Genomic DNA, 11412 nt, shown 5'->3' with positions numbered 1-11412 from the left:
GTGCAGACCTGCACCGTGTGCTTGGCGCCGATCAGGAAGTGCCTCCATGCTTTGAATGCTGCATGAATGGCCAGCAACTCCCTGTCCCAGATAGTGTAGTTCTGTTCGGACTTGCTGAGCTTCCTGGAGTAAAACGCTCCCGGCCGCCAAACCCCCTGCGGGTCTTTCTGCAGCAGGACTGCTCCCACGGTTCTGTCCGAGGCGTCTGTCTCCACCCTCATCGGCCTGCTGGGGTCGACATGCAGCAGCTGCTCTTCCGACGCGAAGAGACGTTTGAGTGCCTGAAAGGACTGCTCCGCCTGCTCTGTCCAGATGAACTTCTTTTTTTTGGAGCTAGGCGTGTCCGTGATGGCCGCTGTCTGCATAGCGAAGCCTTTGATAAACTTGCGATAGAAGTTCGCGAAGCCGACAAACCGTTGGACCTCCTTCCGGTTGCGTGGGCTCTTCCAGTCCAACACCGCTCGAACCTTGGCGCTGTCCATGGCGAGCCCCTTGTCAGACAACTTGTAGCCCAGAAAATCCACCTCCGTCACGTCGAATTGGCACTTCTCCAGCTTGGCGTAGAGCCTATGCTGCTGTAGCCTGCTTAGCACTTCTTTGACGTGTCTGTCATGCTCCTGCTGCGATTCCGAAAAGATCAGGATGTCATCTAAGAAACAGACGCACGTCTTGTAGAGGAGCCCCGCCAACACGTGATGCATGAACGCTTGAAAAACGTGGGAGCCATTTTGCAATCCAAAAGGCATAACTCTATATTCGTAGGTGCCCAGCGGCGTGAACATGGCTGTCTTCCACTCATCCCCTTCCCGCACGCGAATGAGGTTGTACGCCCCTCGCAGGTCTAACTTGGTGAACACGCTGCCCTTCCGTACCTTTGCGAGGAGGTCATCGATTCGGGGCATGGGGAAGTCCGATGGCTTGGTCACACTGTTTAAGATGCGATAGTCCACCACAAGTCTTTTTTGGGGCGTGTCCCGCTTCTTAACAAAGAATACAGGACTGCCCCCCGCTGCCTTGGACTCCCGGATGAAACCGCGCTCCAAATTATGATCTATGAACTCTTTGAGTTCCTGCAGTTCGTCCTCAGACATGGAATACAGCTTCCCTTTAGGCAGCGCCGCCCCCGGCAGCAGGTCAATTTTGCAGTCATATGGTCTGTGGGGGGGGTAGCCTGTCTGCCTCCTTCTCGCAGAAAACCTCCAAAAATTCTGCGTACTTGTGGGGAATCGCTTGCAGCGTGCCTAGCAGCAGCTGTGTCTCCTCTTCCTCTCCTTCCTGCCGGGGGACGATGCAGTGTTCAGCACAAAAGGAAGAGCCGAAGGTCAGCTGCCTCTGGTACCAAGCCAGCGTTGGGCTGTGCTTGTCCAGCCAACTCATGCCCAATACAATGGGCGTGTCCGATAGTTGAGTGACGTTGAAGCTGATGATTTCCTTGTGATTCCCAAGGCGCATCACCATTGGTGGCGTCTGCTTCACCACTTGCCCCCCTAGCAGCTCCCTGCCATCCACCGTGACCACCTGCAGGGGCAGCGTGGCCGGCAGCAACTGTATAGCGTGCCGGTCTACAAAGTCTTGCCCTATAAAGTCCGCATTGCTTCCCGAGTCAATGGTGAGCGTCCATGGTGATTCCATTGGGCAGCTGGAGCGATGCGGTGAGCCTCACTACTGGTTTGGGCGGGAGGGGGTCCATGGGCTGTGAAATCTCCGGGGACTTCTTCACTGACACGTCTGGCTGGGCCCCATTGCCTCTTCCTCCAGCCAGACATCGTCGTTTCCCTGCTGTGGTCCTCCTTGTTGCGTTGCTGCAGTTACCATTGCTGAGGCTGCAGTGTGCTTGTGGAGCCTCCGGGGACACTCTTTCGCCATATGCCCTGGATCCTCGCAGATGTAACACTTCCTGTTCCCTCTAGGAGGCTTCGCTTTCACTGTTGTCGGTGCTAGGGCTCTGGCTGCTGATTGAGCCCTTGCACTTCCAACCTCCATAGGTTCCACTCCTCCTCCTGGCGGAGGCATGGATTGCGCACGCGCTGCTTCTCTGGGAAGGAAGGAGGAGCCCCTGGCTGGTTCGCGCCCTCCACGCCCTTCCTCCCTGCTCCACGGACGTTCTTCCAGCCGCACCCCCACGGCTAGCGCCCTCTGAACGATCTCCTGCGTGGTCCGGGGTCTCTCCCCCCTCGCAATTTCATCTTTAACAGAGCCGTGCAATCCCTCCCAAAACAGGTCTCTTACAGGAGCCGAATCCCTGTCCCATTCCAGAGCACTGACCAAAGCGAAAAAGCGGGCACGATACTGCCTTACGCTGGCCCTCCCTTGTTTCAGTCCATGTATCTGCTGCCGAGCAAGATCCACGTCAATGCTTGATAAGAAACACCCATCCATCGCTTTAATAAAGGCATCCGCATTTTGGAGCGCCGGATCCTTATCCCTCCACAAATTGCGCAGCCATGCTTTAGCTTCCCCATGCAAATGGGACATGATGAACCCCACTTTCTCTTGCTCATCTCTAAAGTCTTTTTTCAGCAGTTCCAGTGCGCACATTACATCTGCTCTAAAGTTGGGGTACTGCTGCAGGTTCCCATCAAAGTGAGAGACCAGACCGCCTGTTCGTCTCGCCAACCCAATTCCCTCCTGTCTGGGTGTCAGTTGCCCGTGCTTCGTAAGCATGTCCAACCTGACCTGGAGATCCCTGCAGGCGGCAGCTGCCTCCTCCTCTCTCTTCCTGGATGCGAGAGCCTCGGCATTCAGTTGTGACACTGCTTTTCTGAGTTCCTCTATCTGCTGCTCAGCCGTCATGTTGTCTGCCGTTCGTGAGCTAGCTAGTAGGCACCTGCTTCTCTCCTCTCCTCGAGGCTGTAGATGCCCACAATTTAAGTGACGGAGCTTACTGTCAGAGCTGCTTCAAGATCCTAGCTCACAGAGGATCACGCTAGCCAGCGGTCATTAAGTAAAAGTCTTTATTGAGTTACAGTTTCCATTCCCAAGCTGCTGCGTGCAACTCTACGTCTAATGGCTAGATCGGCGAAGCTCCGTCTGAGTCTCCGCCCCTTGTGCACCAACTTAATATCCTAGCCCTGCTCCACCTTTTCCGCCTGACTGCTCTCCTCTGGGTCCCTCTGCCCCCCGGGGTCTCTTCCTTCCGGGATTCTTCTGACGCCGACCCCCCGGAACTCCCTGTCTCCTTGCGCCGGGCTTTAGGACCTGGCTCCCTTTCCTGGCTGCCTACTGCGTCACTTTCCTGTGCATTTGGACTTGGCGCGCGCACCCAACCTTCCACTTTCCGTCTGACCGTTTCTTCGCTCCCCGATGGAGGTGTGGCCACTCCTGACTCGTGCCCTCCCCCCTGTTGCGAGCTGCCAGCACTTGATCTCTGGCGCTCCTCCTCTTCCCTGCTCTCTGGCTGTGACGCTGGTCCCGATTTCCAACTGCTCTCCTCTGAGTCCCCTCTGGCTCTATCTTCCTGGGGTGTCCCCCTAGGCTCCCCCCTTGCCCTGACCACTGGTGCTCCTTTCTGTGAATCTTCTGATTCACTGGAAAGACTCGGAGATCTCGGGTCGTCGTCATCACTCATCTTTTCTTCTGCCTCCTCCCCCTCGCTCTCTGTTTCCTCCCTTGCCCTTGCCTCTGCTCCTGAACCCCTGACAATGCTGAAAAGCCCCATATCTTTATAGGGCATCCAGTGGCAGGCAGTCCCAAAAGTGGACAAACACTGTCACCTTTAAAAGGAGTTTAACAGGAATAACATAAGGAAAATTCATTATTATAGCAACTCCAGTGGCAGGCAGTCCCACAGCCCCCAAACTTTCTGAGAAGGCTTGCCTGAAACTTGCCACCGCTGTCGACCAGAAGCTTCTCCTCTTGCCAGGCCCAACCAGAACTCGGTGCCAGCTGAGAGATGAAAAGAAGAGTCAGGTGGGCAGTGGATTCAAGTGCCGGAGGCTCTTCCTTTGGCAGGGAGTTCCATTGGCCCAAGCAAACCCTGACTTGCCACTTTCTCCCTGGAAAGCTGGTAGTGGTAGCGGAAGAGTCTCGCTTGCGAGGCGGGTGGCACGGCGCCCACCTGGACGGAGACTAGCACCCTAGAAACTAGAAAATACTTATCGGGAGAGAAAAAGAGGGCTGAATCAGCTCCGTTCACACCCAGCCGGGTGTAAATTGTTATTGGGATGATTCATTCCCATCCCCTCAGCCCACCACACAGGGTTGTGAGCTGGAGGCACTCAATGGTCATCCCTCCTGACCCGGACACTTAGGGGTGCCTTGTGTGAGCCCCACCTTCATCACCCACCTCAGCCCAATCCCAGCTCCACCAATCGCCGTGGGGCATCCTCCAGCTTCAGGTGTCATATTCAAAATCGCACAAGCCTGAGCGGGAAACCACATTTTCAGGAGTTCTTTAATAGAAGTATGGGATAGATACAAAAATATATTGGAGCCAAAAGTCCCTTATTGGCTATCTCCGCTGGAGGTAATGAGTGTTAAGAAAATTAATATGAGAGGTAATTGGAGTACATATGGTGAATTGGTAATTAAAGAAGGAGGAAAATGGAAATTGAAACCATTTGAACAAGTTAAAGATTATGTATATGATTGGTTGCATTACTTTCAAGTAAATGAAATGTTTAAAAAAGACTTAAAAGAAAGGGGTTATGTAGAAAAAGAATCTAAATTTCAAATAGACATAATAAACAATTAATATAAAACTCGGTCAAAAATGTATAAGATATTGTTGGAATGGCATACGAAAGATGAAGAGGTTAAATCGGTAATGATACAGTGGGCCAAAGATTTTGGGTATAATATTCAATTTGATGAATGGGAAAAATTGTGGAAAGAGAATATAAAATTTACTGCATGCACGGCACTGAAAGAAAATGTTATGAAAATGTTTTACAGATGGTACATCACACCTGTAAAGTTAGCAAAGATGTATAAGACGTGTAACAAATGTTGGAAATGTAAAGAAAAAGAAGGGACGTTCTTTCATGTGTGGTGGGAATAAGAAAGTGAAAAGCTTTTGGGAAATGATATACAATAAAATGAAAAAACTGTTAAGATATACTTTTGCCAGTGGCGTAGCGTGGGGGGTGCAGGGGGGGCCGGCCGCACCAGGCGCAACATCTGGGGGTTAGGGTTAGGGGGCGCAAATCCACGGGTTAGGGGGCGCAAATTACTTGCCTTGCCCCGGGTGCTGACAACCCACGCTACGCCACTGACTTTTGCAAAAAAACCGGAGGCTTTTCTTTTCGAGATCTTAGGAAAGGACATAAGAAGAAAAGACTGTAAACTCTTTCAATATGCAGCAACGGCAGCCAGAATCTTGTTGGCCCAGAAATGGAAGCAAGAGGAAATACCGACGATAAAAGAATGGAGACTGAAATTGACAGATTATGCGGAATTGGACAAATTAACTGGGAAAATCAGATACACCAAAGACCAAAAGTTCATCGAAGACTGGGGAAAGTTCCTACTGAAAGTTCATATCTGAAAAACGTATGCGGCGTGAACACAACTCTAGTGGGATTTCAAGAGGCACTGTAAAAATAGAGAGATATTGTTAATATGAAATAGTGGGGGAAGGGAGGTATAATGGCAATACGAAAGAAGGGAATGTGTAATTAAAGTTATAAATATGGATGATTATCAGAGACGCTGAAGGAAGTTCAAAAAAGGAGATAATTGGTTGTATTTTGGATAAAAATGTATAATTGCATGGAAAATCAATAAAATTTATTATTAAAAAAAAACCAAAAAAACCTTATGCAAATAAAGCATTGCTTATTCTTCATCCACTGGTGTGCTTATTGGCTCCAGATCCAGAAATAACCCTGCCCTTGGCAGAACATATACAGTGCTTTTTTCGGGGGGGGGGCCACAGAGGAATGCATAAAACATTTTGTGAATGTACTTTTGTCCATTTACTGTATTTATTTTCCCCGGTTTGAACTAAAAAATGGCGATTTTCTTGAGTCAAAATGAGAGTACCCCCAATCATTTTTTTTAGAAAAGAAGCACTGCATATATACACACACATATACATATATCCGTTTTATTTTTATTTATTTACAAACGGACACCTATATCTAGGTATGTATATTCTTGTATCTAAACTTCCGCGGCCCACCCGCCCCATCCCTCCGCCAAGGGGCACGAGAGGAAGGCCACTGGGGGAGAAAGGCAGGTGAGGGCGGGGCGGGGGGCAGGGCTGCCCCCTGGGGAGAGCGGGGTCGAGAGAGAGTGGGCGGGAGAAAGAGAGAGGGCCAGCCTGGCTCGGCACGTCTCTGCTGGCCCAACGTCGCAGTGCCTCTTCCGCCCGTTTCCCTCCCCTTCCTGTCCTCTTGCCTCTCCTCCGGTGGCACCTCCTTCCGGTACCCCTGCCCTCACCCAAGATGGCGGCAGCACAGGCTCTTCCGCCCGTTTCTCTCCCCTTCCTGTCAGCTTGCCTCTCCTCCGGTGGCACCTCCTTCCGGTACCCCTGCCCTCGCCCAAGATGGCGGCAGCACAGGCTCTTCCGCCCGTTTCCCTCCCCTTCCTGTCCTCTTGCCTCTCCTCCGGTGGCACCTTCTTCCGGTACGCCTGCCCTCGCCCAAGATGGCGGCAGCACAGGCTCTTCCGCCCGTTTCCCTCCCCTTCCTGTCCTCTTGGCTCTCCTCCGGTGGCACCTCCTTCCGGTACCCCTACCCTCGCCCAACATGGCGGCAGCACAGGCTCTTCCGCCCGTTTCCCTCCCCTTCCTGTCCTCTTGCCTCTCCTCCGGTGGCACCTCCTTCCGGTACCACTGCCCTCGCCCAAGATGGCGGCAGCACAGGCTCTTCCGCCCGTTTCCCTCCCCTTCCTGTCCTCTTGCCTCTCCTCCGGTGGCATCTTTTTCCGGTACCTCTGCCCTCGCCCAAGATGGCGGCAGCACAGGCTCTTCCGCCCGTTTCCCTCCCCTTCCTGTCCTCCTGCCTCTCCTCCGGTGGCACCTCCTTCCGGGTACCCCTGCCCTCGCCCAACATGGCGGTAGCACAGCCTCTTCTGCCCTTCCGTGCTAGGAGTGCAGAAAAAGGTGAAACTGCCAGGAAAAGGAGAGGATTAGTGTGTGAGTGAGTGAGTGAGTGAGAGTGAGACAGGGAGCATCCTAGTAGAGATGGAAGGGGAACCCAAGGGTCATCTAGTCCAACCCTCTGCAAAGAAGCTCAGAGCTACAATTCCCAGGTCTTCTTTGGGAATTCTATGGGAAGTAAGAGTTTCTACATTCATGAGCATTCACTTAGAGTGCGCTCATGTTTTTACCTTTTATTGAAAGCGGCCACAAGTGACTTGGGTGGAGTATAAATAATAAAATTATATTGCTCCTGCTGCTGTTCTTCTCTTACCCTAACTCACATCCAACCCAATACCAAACCTTAACCCTAGTGCTCACCCTAACTCAAACCTAATCCTCACTCTAACCCTAAACTTAACCCAAACCTAAGCCTCAGTCTAAACCTAATTTAACCCTAACCCTAAGTAATAAAATTATATTTCTCCTTCTGCTGTTCTTCTCTTACCGTAACTCAACCCCAACTTTAACTCCTAATCCTAATCCAACTCAAACCCAACTCTCACTGTAACCCTAACCTTTACCCAAACCTAATCCTAAACGCTTTGCTTCTTTTTGTGGTGTTTTGTGTTATTGCTTCATTTCGTAGGTCATGAGGCTTTCTTTGTTTCTTGTGGTGTTGCTTCATTTAGCAGTTTTTTAATTGGCTTTTGTGTTTCTTTTGGTATTGCATCATCTTCATAGGTTGTTTGGATTTCTGATTAATTTGCTTTGGATTTCTGGTAGCTCTGCTTCTTTATGATTTGTTTCTGTGTTTCTGGTGTTTTGGCTTGGTTATGCCAAAAAATTGAAGACATACCACCAGAAGCACAAAAACCAAGAAATATTCCCAAAATGACATGAAAACCAAGCCAAATCAATGGAAAAGAAACAATCTCACCCAAAACCGCAGAACCATTCAAAGTAAAAGAAGCAAAACAATTAAATGCAAAAAACAAGCAAAACCACCCCAAATTAAACAAATCAGCAGAAAACAAAAAAGCAGTAAAGCCACCAATTACAAAGCAATGCCACAAGAAACTGGAAACCAGTTTTTAAAAAGCAAAACCAGAAACTCAACAAGCATGCAATTTGTGGGAGTCCAAAAGCACTTCAAGCAACAGAAATTAACCAACACAGCATACTAGTTTTCACTTAGTCTTGGGTTTCTGGTGAATGTGCTTCGTTTGCAGCTGGCTTCATTTCTTTTCCATTGGTTTAGCTTGTTTTTTGGACTTTTGCTTTATTGCTGCTTTTGAGAAGTTTTCTTGTTTTTGCATTCTGGTGGTAATACTTTTGAATGCTTTGGGGGTTTCTGGTGAATCTGCTTTGTTTGGGGTTGGTTGGCTTCTTTGTCAGTTTCCATTGATGTTGCTTTTACATGGTTCTTCTGCTTCTTTTCAGTAGGTTTTTGTGTTTTTAGTGGTTGACTTCATTGTTGGAATGGTCATTAGACATTTCTGGTGGTTTTGCTTCATTTCTGGTGGTTTTCCTTTTATTCTTGGGATTATCAGATCTCATACAAATTAATATTCTCAAAGGTGCAAAACCCAAAAAACCTAGAAATGAAGCAAACTCACCATAAATCCAGCACCCAATCTGTTATGTACTAACCTTGGATCCTAGAATGCAACAACTGATTGGTCTTTTCCTGCAGGCCAATCAGGCTCCAAGAGGGAAGCAGAGTTAGCCAGTCAGACGGGACTCATTGTGTAAATAATGTATATAAAAGCCTGAGGTGGGGGGGGGGCAATAAAGAGCATGAAATACATACAAGACTCTGAGTATATTTCACAATTGTAATTTATATAAAAGAATCTATGAAACGAAAACCACAGAAAAAATTCAACATAATCCCAAAAACAAACCAGAAACAACAGAAACAAACCACATCCACCAAAGATGAGAAAACCAATTGAATAGAAATTCAAGAAACTCACGCAGTAAACATCTCAGGGAAAAGCAAAATCACCCCCACACCATGCAAAACTAAGGTTTAACTGGCTTTGGGGTTTCTGCGCAATTTACTTTCCCCCTCTTTTGGGGGGTTTCTGGTGGTATTTCTTCTGCTTCTCACATTTCTGCTTCTTTTCAATTGGTTTTGGGATTCTGGTGAATTTGGTAATGATTTGATTAAAGTCTCTGTCTGGCAATTTTCCTTTTTCATGAATTCCTTCCTTGTTGGGTTTCTGGTATCTCACTTTTGGTTTTCACATTTCTCTTTGTTTTGCTACGTTTCAGGTAGTTTGCTTACTTTTTGGAATTATCCAGTCTCATAAAAATGAAGCAATATCATTAGAAGCTTAAAAAGCATGGAAAAAAAAACCTCAGGCACTAACCCTAACCCTGAACGTCCACCTATCCCCTGCCCTAGCCCTAACCCTAACCCTGATATTCTGGTCATCCATCTTGGGGATAACAATCTGGTGAGGTAAATTCAGTTGAGATCACTAAATATCAGCTGTGCTTCCTCATCCCTGAGTTTATCATAGTTTGGTTTGGAATGTTGTAGAGGTGCTTATGGAGTGGGGGCAGCCTTCCTAAGAAGGTGGATGGGCAAGACATAAAGCTAATCATTCTACAACGATGTTTGTGTTTGAAAATGTGGGTGCTTATATCCCTCATGGCAGAATTATGTTCTGTGCCCCACAGTTGTATAGACCTGGTGGTATGCATCTTTCTGATTTGGGTTGTGACATGATTCTTAAGGATCTGCAAAGAGCTCTGTTTGAGCACTTGCGTGTTTGTGGGTGGAGGTGAACAAGCACACCTGCCCAGACTTACCAGTAATTTGATTTGGTTACATTGGTCGAATCTGACTAGTTTTGCCGATCCTCAAGTTGTTATATTTAATAAATACAACCTATTTATCCATTTTTGGTTGTCTTGACTCTTCCTCCTGATGTGCTAGGAACCACTCCGTTTGGGGGGCACTGCAAAACATGCGGTTTTTACTGCAAACATTTTGCCAGACTTTGGCCTTGATTTGGAGTGAATCAGGCAATGTTGGGTCTTGGGGTGACCTTATGACCCCTGTCACTTACTTGGTTTGTCGGGCAAAATGCTAAAAAAATTCTACAATGTCTGGCAAAATGCTACAAAACTTTTGCCAGACTTTGGCACCAGTTTGGAGTGAACCGGACAATGTTGGGTTTTGGATATTAATTATGAACCCCGGTTTGATGTATCAATTACTCTATGGGGTGTTACAAAATGTGGGGGTTTTGCTGCAAAACTTTTACCAAACATCAGTTGTGATGGGATCCCAGATTTGGGGTTTTGTAGTTAAATGAAGCATTCTTTCAGTGCTTCTCGGGAAATGTGCAGTTTCCGTCAGATCAAACTAATACTACTGGATAAAATGGTTCCAGTAGTAGATAGGTAGCCGTGTTGGTCTGCCATAGTCAAAATAAAAAATTTTTTTTCCAGTAGCACCTTAAAGACCAACTAAGTTAGTTCTTGGTATGAGCTTTCGTGTGCATGCACACTTCTTCAGATACACTGAAACAGAAGTTGCAACTGGCAACTTCTGTTTCAGTGTATCTGAAGAAGTGTGCATGCACACGAAAGCTCATACCAAGAACTAACTTAGTTGGTCTTTAAGGTGCTACTGAAATTTTTTTTTTTATTTTGACTGGATAAAATGATATGGTTGTTGATTATCAGACAGTTCTCCCATTTATCAAGGAAAACGTCTGTTATGGGTGGCTTTTGCTTGGTGTGTGTGACTGTTGACAGACAGATTTGAAAAGGAACACAGCTTCCTCTGTTTGTCTCACAGTAACTTACTGGCCTTTTTGATTATGCAGTTGGCTCGCCCAACACTTCCAGCTGGATTCCGAGGACAGGAAATGATTCTGCTAAAGGCTTTCTGTGAATATACCGGTAATTCCAGTTGATTTGTTTTAATGGTCACATAAAGGCACTTTCTTTGGTTATAAAATGATGTTGTGAGTCTTATATCTGAGCAGTCAATAAACTCCCTCCCCCACAGAAACGCTTGTCTTACTTCTTCTTCTGCTTAGCATCCATACTTACATGTTTGTTTAAAGAAAGACTAACCCCACCCCGAACCCCACCTCCAGCTTTCATTTTATTATTCTAGTGACTAGTCACTGTTCATAGCAACACTTGATTTTGTTCCTAGACAAACTGCCCTGAAAGACAGTTACTATGAACTACATGTGTCTTCTTGATATATAAGGTTGTTGCTAGTTTCTGCTGTTAACGGAAAAATCTGAGGGCTCCCTTGGACAAAAAGCAAAGACACCAACCAGGATAACTTGGAGCAAAACAGCAGCCTGTAGGCTTGGCCTTTATTGAACTGTTGCAACAGGGTATTCCCTTCACTT

The 11412-nt window shown here is 47.5% G+C and overlaps 1 long non-coding RNA gene across 2 annotated transcripts; it reads left to right on the top strand.

The window, feature by feature from the left end:
• Window positions 1–6976: 6976 nt before the first annotated feature.
• Window positions 6977–11057, top strand: LOC308586629. Of its 2 annotated transcripts, none has more exons than XR_014007979.1 (2): window positions 6977–7045; window positions 10870–11057. It is a non-coding gene; the product is annotated as an uncharacterized lncRNA (long non-coding RNA). The 2 variants fall into 2 exon arrangements; XR_014007980.1 differs by lacking the exon at window positions 6977–7045 and adding an exon at window positions 7065–7219.
• Window positions 11058–11412: the final 355 nt, after the last annotated feature.

Source organism: Podarcis bocagei (assembly GCF_964188305.1).
Source record: "Podarcis bocagei genome assembly, chromosome: 5".
Classification (NCBI taxonomy): Eukaryota; Metazoa; Chordata; class Lepidosauria; order Squamata; family Lacertidae; genus Podarcis; species Podarcis bocagei.
The sequence above is the reverse complement of the archived record's forward strand: the minus strand, read 5'-3'. Positions and strand labels throughout refer to the sequence as shown.